The following is a 15,018-nucleotide window of genomic DNA, read 5'->3' on the forward strand; positions in this document are numbered from 1 at the left end:
GAGCTCTGTGCTCTTTCAGTCTCTTAGAAATTCACAAGGCACATCCATGTCTCAGGCTCTGAGAAGTCCTGAAGTCGTGGCATTTAAAAAAGCATTGTCAAGTCTAGTGTCTCTTAAGCTTATTTTGGCAATCCCAGTGAACATCGTGAGGACCAGTATTTCGGGGCAGAGACCAGTATTTCGGGGCAGAATTTTGGAAATCCTTGCCCTAATCTCTACCCTTGGGTTTCTTTCCTTGGCTTCTCTCTAGATATCATATGATTAAAAAAATGTTTTAAAAATGATTCCAGTATAGCTTTTGTGCTAAAGCTGGAGACAAGGAGTCCAGTCTTTCCACCTTTCTCCTTTGATTCGAGGCTCACCTCGAATCAGTGGCTGTTTCCGGAATTGTTTCACATATACTCAATAGGTCTTACCTCTGTAGGGGGCCCTCCTCCCTTGACTTTTCCTGCTTTCTAAACATTCTTCAAGTCTCAGCTTGAGTGTCCCCTCTTCCAGGAAGCCTGCTCAGACTTCCAGGATGAATAAGCACTCCCCTACCCTCGGTCCACATCTTCTGGGAGGTGCAGAGTGTGGGATGGACTTCTGCCTAGCACTTATCCTGCACACTGTGATTGTCTATTTAGGTTTCTGTTCCCCCTCAGGATTCTGGGAGCTCCTTGAGGGCAGATCTGTATCCCCAGAACTTAAGATCTTCCAAAGTACGTATTAGGTGATTATCTGCATTGATCTTTAAAACCAAAGTTGAAAACATGAATCAAACCCATCCTCCACTAGGGAAGGAGAGGGTGGGATGATTTGAGAGAGTAGCATTGAAGCGTATTCATTACCATACGTGAAACAGGCCACCAGTGGGACTTTGATGTATGATGCAGGGAACCCAAAGCCGGTTCTCTGTGACGACCTAGAGGGATGGGATTCAGAGGGAGGGGTGTTCATGAGGGAGGGGAAACAAGTCTACCTATGGCTGATTCATGTTGATGTATGGCAAAACCCATCACAATATTGTAAAGTAATTACCCTCCAATTAAAAAAAAAAGAATCCCACACTAAAGGCAATACAAGTGAAAGTAAGTCAAAACACTGAGCAGGTTTATTTTTTAAAACAGCTGATGTGAAGAGCTCAGAGAAACATCAAAAGCCATTTTCTCAACAACATGCCACTCTTCAAGCCAGAAAATTTAATTTTAGGTAGAATAAAGCAGGGATGGATTGAGAACCATCAGAATGATTTGAATATAGAATATTTCACTTCAGGGGACAGAGAAAACAGGGAACAGACTCCAGAGTATAAAGTGTCTGGTATGTACTGAAGTCAAGGATGCAGAACACTGGGGACTTTATAAGGCACAAGGATATGCATTCTTAGTAATATGCATGTGTCTGAATGAATATTAGAAAGACATCTGATTTTCCTAGTTAAGTTCATACTATCATAATTTTCCTGATTTAGTGCTTTAAGGGGCAAAAAGTGAGTCTTGTCAAAGAAAAACTGTAAGAAAAATAGTACATGTGGTCTTTAGGTGGCTGGTATATTCATAATTGATGCTGGGAAAACATTATTTTAAGGACCTGGACCAGTGATTGAGAAACCAGTTCTCAAGCTTTTTGGATGAAGAGTTTGTACTATGGTACTTGCTTGGGAGAACTGCTCAGCTGACCATGGCCATCCTTCATGTTTGAATGTTTGTGAAGTTTGTGAAGTGGCCACCTCTGCAGAGCTGATTGGATCAAGGGTGTGCTCCTGACTTAAGCTGGGCCAATCAGATACTCCTTTAAAAGTTTAGGGATCCAGGGAGACCCAGTGAAGTTCTGAGTATGGTTTGGACTAAGAACGTGGATGCTTTGGAGTTGCTGTATTTTGCTATGGGATGGACAGGCTGGGTTAGTTGTAAGAGAGGAAGGCTGGGAGAAAAAATAATAGGAACACAGAGGAAAATAAAAATGAGAAGAAGGTCCTGGTCACTCTTGTTTTCCAGGTTCCCGTCCCTTCCCTGCCTGGCTGCGTTCTTGCCCTAGGGCTTTAGGAAAACTCTCGCAGCCTGATACTGAGCCTCCTGCCAGCCCATTTCACCTTCAGCACCATAGTTACAGGCTTGTTGGAATTATTACTGTTCTTTGTAACAAAGATCTTCTATCAGTGAATATCGAGCAGGTTGTTTACTTTCAATGGGCTGCAGTTGCTTCATCTGTAAAATGGGAGAAACTGGTGAGTATTTTCCAAAATGCAGGATATGAATCACTGGAGAATGATGAGATCTTAGGTATCATTTAGAGCCAATATCAAATAATATTGAATGACATAGTGATTCTTTTTCTAGTTGTCCTCCAATCCCCCTGACTATACGTCAAGAAGGAAGTCAGTTTGATTCTAGGATGTTTTTAGTACTTTTCTAATGCCTATTAGTCTCTCTTTTTAATGAAAAGAAAGAAGACATCAGATTGGAGCCTTCAAAAGCTGTAGTATCCAGCCAGAAAATGCTATCATTTTTTTTCTTGAGTTTATTTTTTAATGTTATTATTTATCATTATAACTCTTGTTTTAACCCTGGTTTTTCATTCATGGTAGTGAGACAAAACTTCCTTTAACAATAACTAAAAAGTGGAGTAAAAAGAACAGCTCTTCAATGCAACAGGATGATAATTATAAATGTAGAATGATGGAAATAGAAAATCACAGTTTGGCAAAACACCACAGTAATAATTATTGCAGGCAAATGTCATCAATGGACACTAAAATTAGTGGGCAAAAATAAGAGAAATTTGCATTGTCAGAGTCTCCCCACATGACGTTTATTAGGTACAAAGGAGAAGAAAGTAACTTGGCAGTGGGGAAGCTGCAAATGCTGCCTCGTACTCAGAGATCAAAGTTAATAGCATGTTACGTACCTCGTGATACAATGCATTGAGAAGGACACGATGCTATCTTCTCAAAAACGTGGAACTGAGAGAAACCTAAACTGAGGAAGGCTTTACAAAATAACCTACTGGTTGATGTTCTTCTAACATGTGAGGGTCATGAAAGAAAGAAAGTGAGATGCTTTCACATTGGAGGGAACTAGAGACCATGACAATTACATGGAATGTGTAATCCTGTGTTAGATCTTGGACCAAAAAAAAAAAAAAAAAAAAAAAAGATCTTGGACCAAGATGGACAGATGTTGGGGGGGGAGGACATTGATGATATTTGAAAGAGACATATACATTATTTAATAGTATTCTATCAATGTTAATTTTCTGCTTTTAGTAATTCGACTATAGTTGTGTAAAATGGAAGCATTTGGGGAAACTGGGTGAAGGGTACAGGTATACTATTTTTGCAACTTTTTTTCCTTAAGTCTGAAACGATTTCAACATTTCAGAAAATGTCGGAAATCCAAAACTCTAGAATTATACTTTCTCTAGATCAGTCATTCTCAGGTAGGAACAAATTTGTACCCAAGGGGTCATTTGGCAATGTCTGGAGACAATTTTGGTTGTCACCATTAGGGAAGGATTAACCGTCATCCAGTAGGTAGAGGTCAGGGATGCTATTAAGTATTCTACAATTCACAGGACAGGTGCTTACAGAAAAAATTTATCAGGTCCAAAATGTCATTAATTCTGAGCTTTATAAACCCTGTTCTAGAATGACTCCATTTTAAAATAATATAGAAAGACAGGAATGCTAAGAAAGTAGTAGTATAGGAGGTATGTGAATATTACTGTGCAGTTGGCATGCAAGCGTCTAGGTCTCATTAGAATCTGAGCTCTGCGTTTCTACTTGGGTCCAACACTTTGGATTCTGCGAGTTCAGGAGCAGTGCCATTCAAGGTCAGAGGTTTCAGGTGGGAAGTTTTGTGACCGCACACTGGGAGGGGTCATCGTTAGTAAACTTTTCTTCTGTTTCCCCGGTCCAAAATGAGCACATCAATCTGACCATTTCTAATGAGATGCATGTTGATACTGTGTGGACGACTCTTGCTGCCAGCCACTGCCTGGTGGGCTTAGCGAAAGAAACAATCCTTCATTAATTAACCTTCACTTTCTATGTAGATTCACTCATTGAGATGCAGGTAATTAAACCAAGGTCATTTCAAGGACTGACAGGGAAAAAAACAGCAGTTGGGAGGTGGTGGAGTTCTTCGGGTAGAGGACTTGGAATTCTATTTTTATCTTTGTGCAGAATTTCGGAATCCTCTCCTCTTGACTTTTAAATAATCTAACCTTTTTTTTGTGGAGTTCACTTAAGTGAAGTCTTAAGTTCACCTCAAAGCTATATCTCAAGAGTTTTAAAAGATTTAGGTTATTAGTACCTCTTGCTGGTTTAGAAATAAATATTAAGGTAAAGATTTAATTTTTAGGGGGGTTACAAACTGTGTAAAGGAAAGGTAGCAGAATTATGCTTAAGAGAAAACACACTTTTATGGAGTGCAATTGCTCCTGCCTCTTCATCTGAGTTACACACTTTGTGATTTTTTAAAAGAATTGCTTATAGTATTTGACCTGTATAGTACATTATAGTGGTTAGAAGAGTGGATTTAGAGTTAGGTAAGTGTACGTGTGTACTGTAGGTCTAGGTAAGTGTAGATTCATGTTGTAGTTCTTCCCTTAATTTTGACTTTTGGAAGTTTATTTCACTTATCTGACCTTTATTTCCGCATCTGCAAAATGGATTTGATGCTGGTTAGAGCCAACCTACTCCCAGTATTGTTGACAGGATTCAGTGAAATAGGACCAGTGCAGTAGCCAGCATCCTTGGGGTGTTCCTGTAGATGACAGCTCTCTCTAAGCAGTGCTTGTCATATTCCAGGGCTTTACTTGGACCAACTCATTTAAGCCTCCCATCAGCCTTCTGAGTTAGGTAGTATTATTGTGCCTGTTTTATAGACGAGAAAGCTGAGACAGAGAGGTCAAGTAATTTGCCCTAGCTAACAAAGCCACAAGTAGCAGAGCTGGAGTTTGAACCCAGGCAGTCTAGCTCTAGAGTTTGCCTTCTTACCGTGAACTGAACTGTCTTAGTAAATGGTTGGGTTTTGTTACCAATCTCATTCCCGGCCATGCCTAACAATACATTGATAAAGGGAACCCACTCAGGATTACTTTCTTCTTGGGAATAAAGGTAGTTCTTGAGGGTGCAGGCCTAGTGAACTCTTTCATGCCAACAAAGCAAAATCACAAATGCCAAGAAAATCCCATTTTTATTTTGTAAAAATATCTAGTTGCCGTTGAGAAGCATCGCCACCTGGTGGTAGGCTGAATCATGGCAAGACCACATTGCCGAGACATGTATGAAATCTACTGTGGATTCCCTTTTCTGTTCCGGCTCCTAAAATTCACTTAAAAAAAGATGTTTGCCATGTCATAGCTTCAAAGCCATTGCATATTCTGACATCAATGTATTTGGAATTGAGGTGTTATATTTAAAGTTTCAATATTATAATAGAAACCAATGATGTTCAGGCATATTCATACCTCTTAAAGTAGATGATAAAAATTTCTCAGCTTGCCTTGCTAAACACTTTATTTTTAGTTGTAATGATGTAATGCTTAATTTGTAAGACATATACAGCATCAGAAGTAGGGCCATTCAGTATATCTAATATTGCCTACAGTTATTAAAGTCAGTTTTTATCTGTCTAAACAGGTCATAAAAAAAGTAAAATCTGAAATAAAGGACTCTCTCCTTAGGATTATATTTAATACATGTTCAAAATTCTGATTAGAAATGAGTGCAAGCCATGAGTGAGAGGTAATAACTTAAAAGACAGAAAAAAGTTTTAGCCTGACTGGCATTTGTGTTCTAGTCAAGGTTGGTCAGCCTTTAAATGATGCAGTGTTTTTCATTAACTTACACCAAGACCGTAGCAAATTGAAATTTCTCCCCACACACCAGATCATACCTAGCTGTTTTCTAAACCTCGAGGCTCATTTCTGTCCCCTGACTACTCCCAGCTATATGTAAGCTGAGGAAATTAATCTTTATATACTACACTTTTATTTCTTTTATTTTTTCTGTTATTCTTACTTCTTTCTCTAATTCTTGCATTTTGTGACATCACAGGGTACAAACACAGCTGAAGGTTAGAAGTGTGAATAAATCCTTTGGCTCTTGTAACATAAATGTAAATTCCTTGCTTTGTGGGAGAAGTGATATTTTATCCTTCTAAAAATTATTTTATTAATTTGAACATTAATAAGGGTTAATAAATTAATAAGTTAATTAACTGTTTTGTAATAGGTAAGGTCATGGAGACATATTTAAAAGCCACTGTTTTCTTCATCATCAGTGCTGTGAGATCATCTGTGTATAAAGCTTGACAGTTTTGGGTCTGTTTGTGTCTGGGCTCATACAAATATACACAAACTTATGTACACATACGTAACTTCTCTGTGCCTTAGTTTCATTATCTGTAAAGCGGGGGACAGATAGATCTCCAGTTTCTTTTCTATAATTCTGGGCCTCAAAAGTTCTGAAAATAAAAAGATTTTCATCATTCATTTGGAAGCAAAATCTGCCCTATATTGATATGAGGCTATTTATGGTCATTATTTATACCATTTAGCATGAGTGTTCAAATGTTTTGATGCAGAAACACCAAGTTTTTAAAATTAAAAAGTGTTGTCCAAGACCCCTCTGCTGGTGTTAGGTAATTCATGATTGTGCTTCTGGGGGAGGCAACCTCCAAGAGGGTCCCTGGTCTCTGGGCTCATGGTGATCATGCCCTTGTGTAGGCTGGACTTAATGGACTTGCTTCTGACACGTGGCATTAGCAGAGGTGATGGACTGTCACTTCTGAGATTAGATTAGGTGGAATGTCACTTCCCTTTTGGGAAGCAGACCTCCTTTGCCTAGATTGTAGAGTTTTTAGGGTAAACAAATGAGATAAACTTGTGAAATACTTAGAATCATGCCTCGTTGAAGTGGTCAATAATAAATATTAGTTATCATTACTCTTCCCCAAATTTTTTTTCCTACTTATTTATTAAGTGAGATTAAACCACTGTTTCAGCTACTGATTGCTATCATTCCTTTTACGGGCATGTTAGTTGCAGCTTGCCTTTTGTCTTTCTTTCCGCCCTCCCCCCCCCAGTTTAACAGTGTTTTACATAGAGTGTTCCAGGTCAAGATATATAGATTTAAGTCATTGAAAAAAATCAATCAAATTCTCAACTGATCAATATTTGCACAGTTTCTAGGTCCTTTTTTTGGTTGTTGTTGCTATAGGCAATGCCTCAAAAAGCATCTTGAGAATGTTTTCAACTCAGCTGAGTAGAGAGAATCCAGTTCTTAAAAAAATTAGGTTTATAGGGAATAATTTACGTACAGTAAAATTCAGTTCTTTTCATGTTCAGTTCTACGTGTTTTGACAAATGTGTACAGTTGTGTAACTACCACTGTAAGCAAGCCCTGCGACAATTCTACCATTCCCCAAACAAACTCAATTTTGCCTAATATCTTTTGTTTAAAAAAGTAGCAACTAAAAAATAATATCAGTGCAACATTTATGCTCTAACCATGTAGACTGCCCTCCCCCACCCTAACATTAAAAGAAAGATCCTGCCAAACGGGAATGGCTCTTCAATTACTCTCAAGTTTTTAAACCTTTGCCAAAAGTGTTTGAGCTTAATTAAGTTAAAATATTTCAAAGGGAGCCCAGTTGTAATAATTTGTTTATAATACAAGCTTCCCTTTGATCATGGATGTTCACTTTTATAGAAACCCTGTTATCATTCTTGGGATAAGGGATAAAGTAAATTAACTTTGTGTTGGAAAAAATACAGGAAATTAAAGAAGTACCTGAGGTGAACTGCCTTATTAATAACAGAAAGATGTGACTTTACAGAGCCAGTGGGTCAATGGAGTAGAAACAGAGTCTGTGGGGGAATAGTGTGACTTACTTAGATATTATGGAGACAGTTTATTAAAAAGATCGCTTTAAAAAAATGTGCTTAATATCTCTCTCTCTGGTCTCAGTGTGAACCCTCCTAGTTCCTGCAAAAAGACAAACGCTGCCTTGAGAAAGTGAATTTAGTGAACAGTGGTGCAGTGCTCTCTCTTAATTTGGCTGGAAGGAGCAGGCGAGGACTTTACATCTGTGCTGGCGGGATCGCATGCCAGAGGAGATTCAGTGCCATTTTTCCAACTTTTCCTTTCAGAAGATCCTTATTTGCTTTGAAGAGTAGGCACATATTTAATCTAGTTGTGTTTAAAAGTCTGAGTTTCAGGCTCTCCCTGTCCTTCCTGCCAGTTTCTCCCTCTGGGGGGCTTAATTTTGTTTTCTTTTTGACAAATCATGAGCATTAAAAAAGATGGCTATATTACCGTTAACTAAAGAATAGTTGGAATGCTCAGAGCATTCTGGGCTGGAGTGAGCAAGGATTCGCATTACAGTATCAGCAAGGAGGTGTTTTAGAGAAAGCAGATTTTTTTTTTTTTTTTCACTTTTACTAGAGAACTTGGGCTTCTCTGGTGGCTCAGTAAAAGATCAGCCTGTAATGCAGGAGACCTGGGTTCAATTCCTGGGTCGGGAAGATCCCCTGGAGAAGGGAATGGCTACCCATTCTAGTATTCTTGCCTGGAGAATTCCATGGACAGAGGAGCCTGATTGGCTGCAGTCCACGGGATTGCAGAATTGATCGCAGCCGAGCGACTAACACTATCATAGCTTGAATAACAACTCCACCACTTAAAAGCTGTGAGCTCATCAGAATTTTCCTTATCCTCTCTATAACTTGGTTTTCACATATATAAAATGAGATTCATTTATTCTTCATAGGAATAATGAAAATATCAAGAGAATTAAGGTGAGGAAAGACTTCGAAAACCATAAAGCACCATGTAGATGGTAGAAGAAACATTTATGGAATTTTTTTTTTAAACTTAACATTTGTGGAATTTCAGTCCTGGGACTTGGGTTAGATCTGGGGTCTGTCCCTCATCTGCTATTTAACCTCCCCAAGTCTCATATTCTTTACAGATGAAATGGGGATAATACCATCTCATTAGATTATTGAGACTTTATTGGAGTTGAAAGTGAAAGTCACTCAGTCGTGTCCGACTCTTTGTGACCCCGTGGACTTTACAGTCCGTGGAATTCTCCAGACCAGAATACTGGAGTGGGTAGCCTTTCCCTTCTCGAGGGGATCTTCCCAAACCAGGAATCAAACCGGGGTCTCCTGCTTTGTAGGCAGATTCTTTACCAACGAAACTATCAGGGAAGCCCTCATTGGAGTTACTGTATGTTAAAGTGCTCTGTAAATTCTAAAGCAGGAGTTAGAAAACTTCTCCTGAAAGGGTCAGTTAGTAAATGTTTGAAACTTTGCAGATTTTATCTTCTCTGTTGCAACAACTCAATTTGGCATTTGTAGTACAAAAGCAGCCATAGAAACTACATAAATGAGCGTGGCTGTGTTCCAGTAAAACTTTACGAAATCAAGTGGAGGGCCATATGTAGCTCACTGGCCGTTGTTTGCCAGTTCCTGTTCTAAAGCATATGATGTGGCTTTGTTGAGCTCAAATAATGCATTGGAAGTGGTAGATAACTACCATTCATTTATGTAGCCCCTCAGATTGCTATAAGGGAATGAGGTGGGGTTATAGGTCAGTAAAATGTGATCACAAAGGGGAAGATGAACTACTAAATAAATGGTGTGGGGGCTTTGAAGGAAAAATTTAATTGGATCCACATCTCCAATTATAAATTACAAATGATTAAACATTTAAATGTAAAAAAAACCCACACACAAAGCTCTAGAAGATATCACGAGATAATTGCTTTGTGAACTTGGGCTAGAGGCAGAGCTTCTATATCCAGAACCCATAAAAAAAAGATAAATTAAGGATATTGCTAAATATGCATTATCAAAAATTCTAAGATAGAATGGCAACAAGTTCCTATTATATAGCACAGGGAACTATATTCAATATTCCATAATAAACTATAATGAAAAAATATGAAAAAGAATATATATATATAGTTGTTTATATGTGTGCACCTATGTATATGTGCAACTATATGTATATACACAACTATATATATGTATATATATATACAACTGAATCACTTTGCTATATACCAGAAACTAACACAGTATTATAAACCAAATATACTTAAATTAAAAAAAAGAAAAAAAATCCAAAGGCAAGGTAAAATGGTGAATATTTCAACTTAGGACACAGGCCAAAAGCTAACCTCCTAATATATGAAAAGCTTCTAGAAATTGAATAAGAAAATGACCAATGACCTAATAGGAAAATGGTTAAAAGATATGAACAGTCTGTTGACAGAAAAAAATAATGTGATAAAGGGAAAGCTGAGAGAACAGAAGCTAGCAGAAGTCTCAACACTGTGAAGCCCCCAAATTATTTGACTCTGGAAGTACCATGTCCCCATTCACTGCTGTGTGAGATAAAAATGTGCATTATTTGAGCAGTTGCCAAAAGCATCCTATTGATACAGAAATTAATGGCCTGGAATCTCTTTCCCTAATAGTAGGAAGTTAGGTAAAGTCTTCTTAAATTTAGATTCCAACCGACTTCCAGAGAGAAAGAAGTAGACAGTCTGGAATTTGCTGAGTTTAAATCCTAAAGCGACAGTTTTAGGATTTGTCCCTAGTGTGAGTGAATTTTCTTGGAAGGAATGCATTGATTATCTATTGTTGCATAGCAAATGACTCAAAAAGTTCACGGCTTAAGACGGAGCAGAACACATCTATTACCACTCTCAGTTTCTGAAAGTCAGAAACTGAGCTGTGGTTGAGCTGAGTGGTTCTGGCTCAGAGATTGTCATGAAATTATAGTCAAAACGTCACCATGGCTGCAGTCACCTGAAATATGGCTGGGACTGAGGGAGCTGCTTCCGTGCTGGCTCACTCACGTGGCTGCCGGCTGGGAGCCTCAGGTTCTCAGACAAGAACCTCCCTTTCCCCACCCCTTGCCCCCTGAACACACACCCAGGGGCTACTTGAGTCTCCTCGCAGCATGGCGTGTGGTTTCCCACAGAGCAAGCATTCCAAGAGAGCAAAGCAGAAACTGCAGTGTGTTTCAGAGTCTTGTCCCAAAAGTCACATACCTTCATTTCCACAGGATCTTTCAGGTCAGCCAGGTCAACACTGTTCTGTCTGAGGAGACCACACAAGGAGGCAAGGCCCACTGGCAGCCATCTTGGCAGCTGGTTACCACAGGGGGCCAGATTTAGTTTTTCTCACTGCTGTGGGTTAAGCTCAGTTATAGGAAAATAAAGAAAATTATGGGTATATCTTTGACTGTAAAATCTGTACAATGAATTTCTCTCAATAGGTTTGTGTTAGGAAGTAGGTCACAGATAGGAAGTGAGTATATCTTCTAATGAGATTCTACTGTGAAATTTCTCTAAGTTGTTGTGATTGGATTCATATGTCTTGCTAGGTAAGCAGGGATAAGCTTTGCATCATGTTTATACTTATCTGGTGATTATTTTGTCAGGTTTTCTCAATATCTTATACTGTGGACCTTAGAATCCATAAGCAAAACCAGAAGTCCCCTCTCCCCCACTCACAGTTTCTGGCATCATGGCCACAAATAAATGAATAATCAGTTAACTCATGAAATCCCCACATAATGGAGCAGGGTCCAGGTAGTTTATCTGGAGAAATTTTCACCACAGGTGGTACTGCCTCATAGTGCGGTTGTAGAAAATCTCAACGACACTCTTGTGAATCACCTAGATTTAAGCATCAAACATCATAGTGAACTCACCGGAAAGAATTAATTGCAAAATATGCCCCCAAGTAGCTCAATAAATGAACTTGCTATATGGGATGATAGGTGTTAAACCAATTATATTGTAGAGAGCATCTGTCAAAAATAATCATTTTTGTTTTTAGGGTCGTGAATCTTAAGACATTTCTAAAAGTAGTTAAACAGCAGGATCAATAGTCTGTTTAGATGGGTTCTAAATTGTGTTGAGAAAACTATCATCAAAGAATTAGAGGACCCTTCTCCCCACTTGTGCTGTAGCATCTATCCATTCCTTCAACAAATAATTCTGAAGGACCCACTATTAGGTGTTTCACACAGGAGTATGCAGATAGACAACTCTCAAATGGCTTTACTTAGAATAAAGAGGAAAACATTTATTTTAAAATAAATCTTTAAAATAAAAAAATTTTGATTCTTCATGAGATCATTTCTGACAATCCTGTTTATTGATTTTTAGGATAATGCATACATATATCTCCATATACATAAACACATATGTATTTGCAGAGTAGTATTTCTTTGGGTTATTATGAGCAGGTATTCAGTCAGTTCAGTCACTCCGTCATGGCCAACTCTTTGCGGCCCCATGAACTCACTCAGCACGTCAGGCCTCCCTGCCCATCACCAACTCCTGGAGTTTATTCAAACCCATGTTCGTCGAGTCGGTGATGCTATCCAACCATCTCATCCTCTGTCGTCCCCTTCTCCTCCTGCCCTCAATCCCTCCCAGCATCAGGATCTTTTCAAATGAGTCAGCTCTTCTCATGAGGTGGCCAAAGTACTGGAGTTTCAGCTTCAGCATCAGTCCTTCCAATGAACACCCAGGACTGACCTCCTTTAGGATGGACTGGTTGGATCTCCTTGCAGTCCAGGGGACTCTCAAGAGTCTTCTTCAACACCACAGTTCAAAAGCATCAATTCTTCAGTGCTCAGCTTTCTTTATAGTCCAACTCTCACATCCATACACGACCACTGGAAAAACCATAGATGGTTGACTAGATGGACCTTTGTTGACAAAGTAATGTCTCTGCCTTTTAATGTGCTGTCTAGGTTGGTCATAACTTTTCTTCCAAGGATCAAGCATCTTTTAATTTCATGGCTGCAGTCACCATCTGCAGTGATTTTGGAGCCCAAAAAATTAAGTCAGCCACTGTTTCCCCATCTATTTGCCATGAAGTGAAATAGGAAAAGGAGTACGTCAAGGCTGTTTATTGTCACCCTGCTTATTTAACTTATATGCAGAGTACATCATGAGAGACGCTGGGCTGGAGGAAGCACAAGCTGAAATCAAGATTGCTGGGAGAAATATCAATAACCTCAGATATGCAGATGATACCACCCTTATGGCAGAAAGTGAAGAAGAACTAAAGAGCCTCTTGATGAAAGTGAAAGAGTGAAAGAGGAGAGTGAAAAAGTTGGCTTAAAGCTCAACATTCAGAAAACTAAAATCATGGCATCTGGTCCCATCACTTCATGGCAAATAGATGGGGAGACAGTGGAGACAGTGGCTGACTATATTTTTTGGGGCTCCAAAATCACTGCAGATGGTGATTGCAGCCATGAAATTAAAAGACGCTTACTCCTTGGAAGAAAAGTTATGACCAACCTAGACAGCATATTAAAAAGCAGAGACATTACTTTGTCAACAAAGGTCTGTCTAGTCAAGGCTATGGTTTTTGCAGTGGTCATTATGGATGTGAGAGTTGGACTGTAAAGAAAGCTGAGCACTGAAGAATTGATGCTTTTGAACTGTGGTGTTGGAGAAGACTCTTGAGAGTCCCTTGGACTGCAAGGAGATCCAACCAGTCCATCCTAAAGGAGGTCAGTCCTGGGTGTTCATTGGAAGGACTGATGTTGAAGCTGAAACTCCAGTACTTTGGCCACCTGATGAGAAGAGCTGACTCATTTGAAAAGATCCTGATGCTGGGAGGGATTGAGGGCAGGAGGAGAAGGGGACGACAGAGGATGAGATGGTTGAATGGCATCACTGACTGAATGGACATGGGTTTGGCTGGACTCTGGGAGTTGGTGATGGGCAGGGAGGCCTGATGTGCTGAGGTTCATGGGGTCGCAAAGAGTCGGACATGACTGAGCGACTGAACTGAAACTGATGGGACCAGATGCCGTGATCATAGTTTTCTGAATGTTGAGCTTTAAGCCAACTTTTTCACTCTCCTCTTTGACTCTTTCACTTTCATCAAGAGGCTCTTTAGTTCTTCTTCACTTTCTGCCATAAGGGTGGTGTCATCTGCATATATGAGGTTATTGATATTTCTCCCGGCAATCTTGATTCCAGCTTGTACTTCTTCCAGCCCAGCGTTTCTCGTGATGTACTCTGCATATAAGTTAAATAAGCAGGGTGACAATATACAGCCTTGATGAACTCCTTTTCCTGTTTGGAACCAGTCTGTTGTTCCATGTCCAGGTCTAACTGTTGCTTCCTGACCTGCATACAGGTTTCTCAAGAGGCAGGTCACTTTCATGAAAATTAGAAAAAAATAGGGAAAATACAATAAATACCCATGATATTACCACATAGCCATTGTTAATATTTTATTTCAGTCCAAGTTTTTTCTCTCATTATAGAAATGCATAAAATTTAATGAAATAGGCATCAAACTAAATTTTTTTTTTTTTTTAAGCTGTTTTGAAAATCTAGCAAATTATCCATGATAATTTTCCAATGTCATTAAATAGACTTAGAATATTTTAAATGTTCTCATTAACTAATTTTGTTGATTGTTGCCAGGTTCTTACCATTAGAAGTAATGTTGCAATAAACATTCTTATGAATAATCCTTGTGTGTGTTGGGCACACACATGTTTCTAGGAGTGGATATAAATATTTTAACATATTTTAAGAAAAGTGATACTTAATTATAGTTCCAATTTATGCTTCCACTAATGGGGCATGAATACTTGTCTCACTATGGCACCCTTAACAGTAATAAATATCATCTTTTTTGTTCAGATTTGCTAATTTTTTCACATTCTTTTATTTTGTAATTATTGACTACAGATAAGGTTGAGCTTTTTCATGTTTATTTGCCACATGTGTTTTTTTTTTTTAATAAATTGTCTGCTCATGTTCTTTACTCATTTTTCAAAGGGGGCATTCTTTTTCTAGTTGATGATAAGGAAGAGTGGCCTTTATTAAGATTATAACCTTTATCACGATATTGCAATGCCATTTAATACCTGGAAGTTTGCCTTTTATTTTTGCTGATGATATTTTTGACATATACTACTGTAATTAGTTGAATCACACAGTTATAAATTTTAAAATTAATATAAAT

This window comes from Dama dama, chromosome 23 (genome assembly GCF_033118175.1).
Source record: "Dama dama isolate Ldn47 chromosome 23, ASM3311817v1, whole genome shotgun sequence".
Taxonomy (NCBI): Eukaryota; Metazoa; Chordata; class Mammalia; order Artiodactyla; family Cervidae; genus Dama; species Dama dama.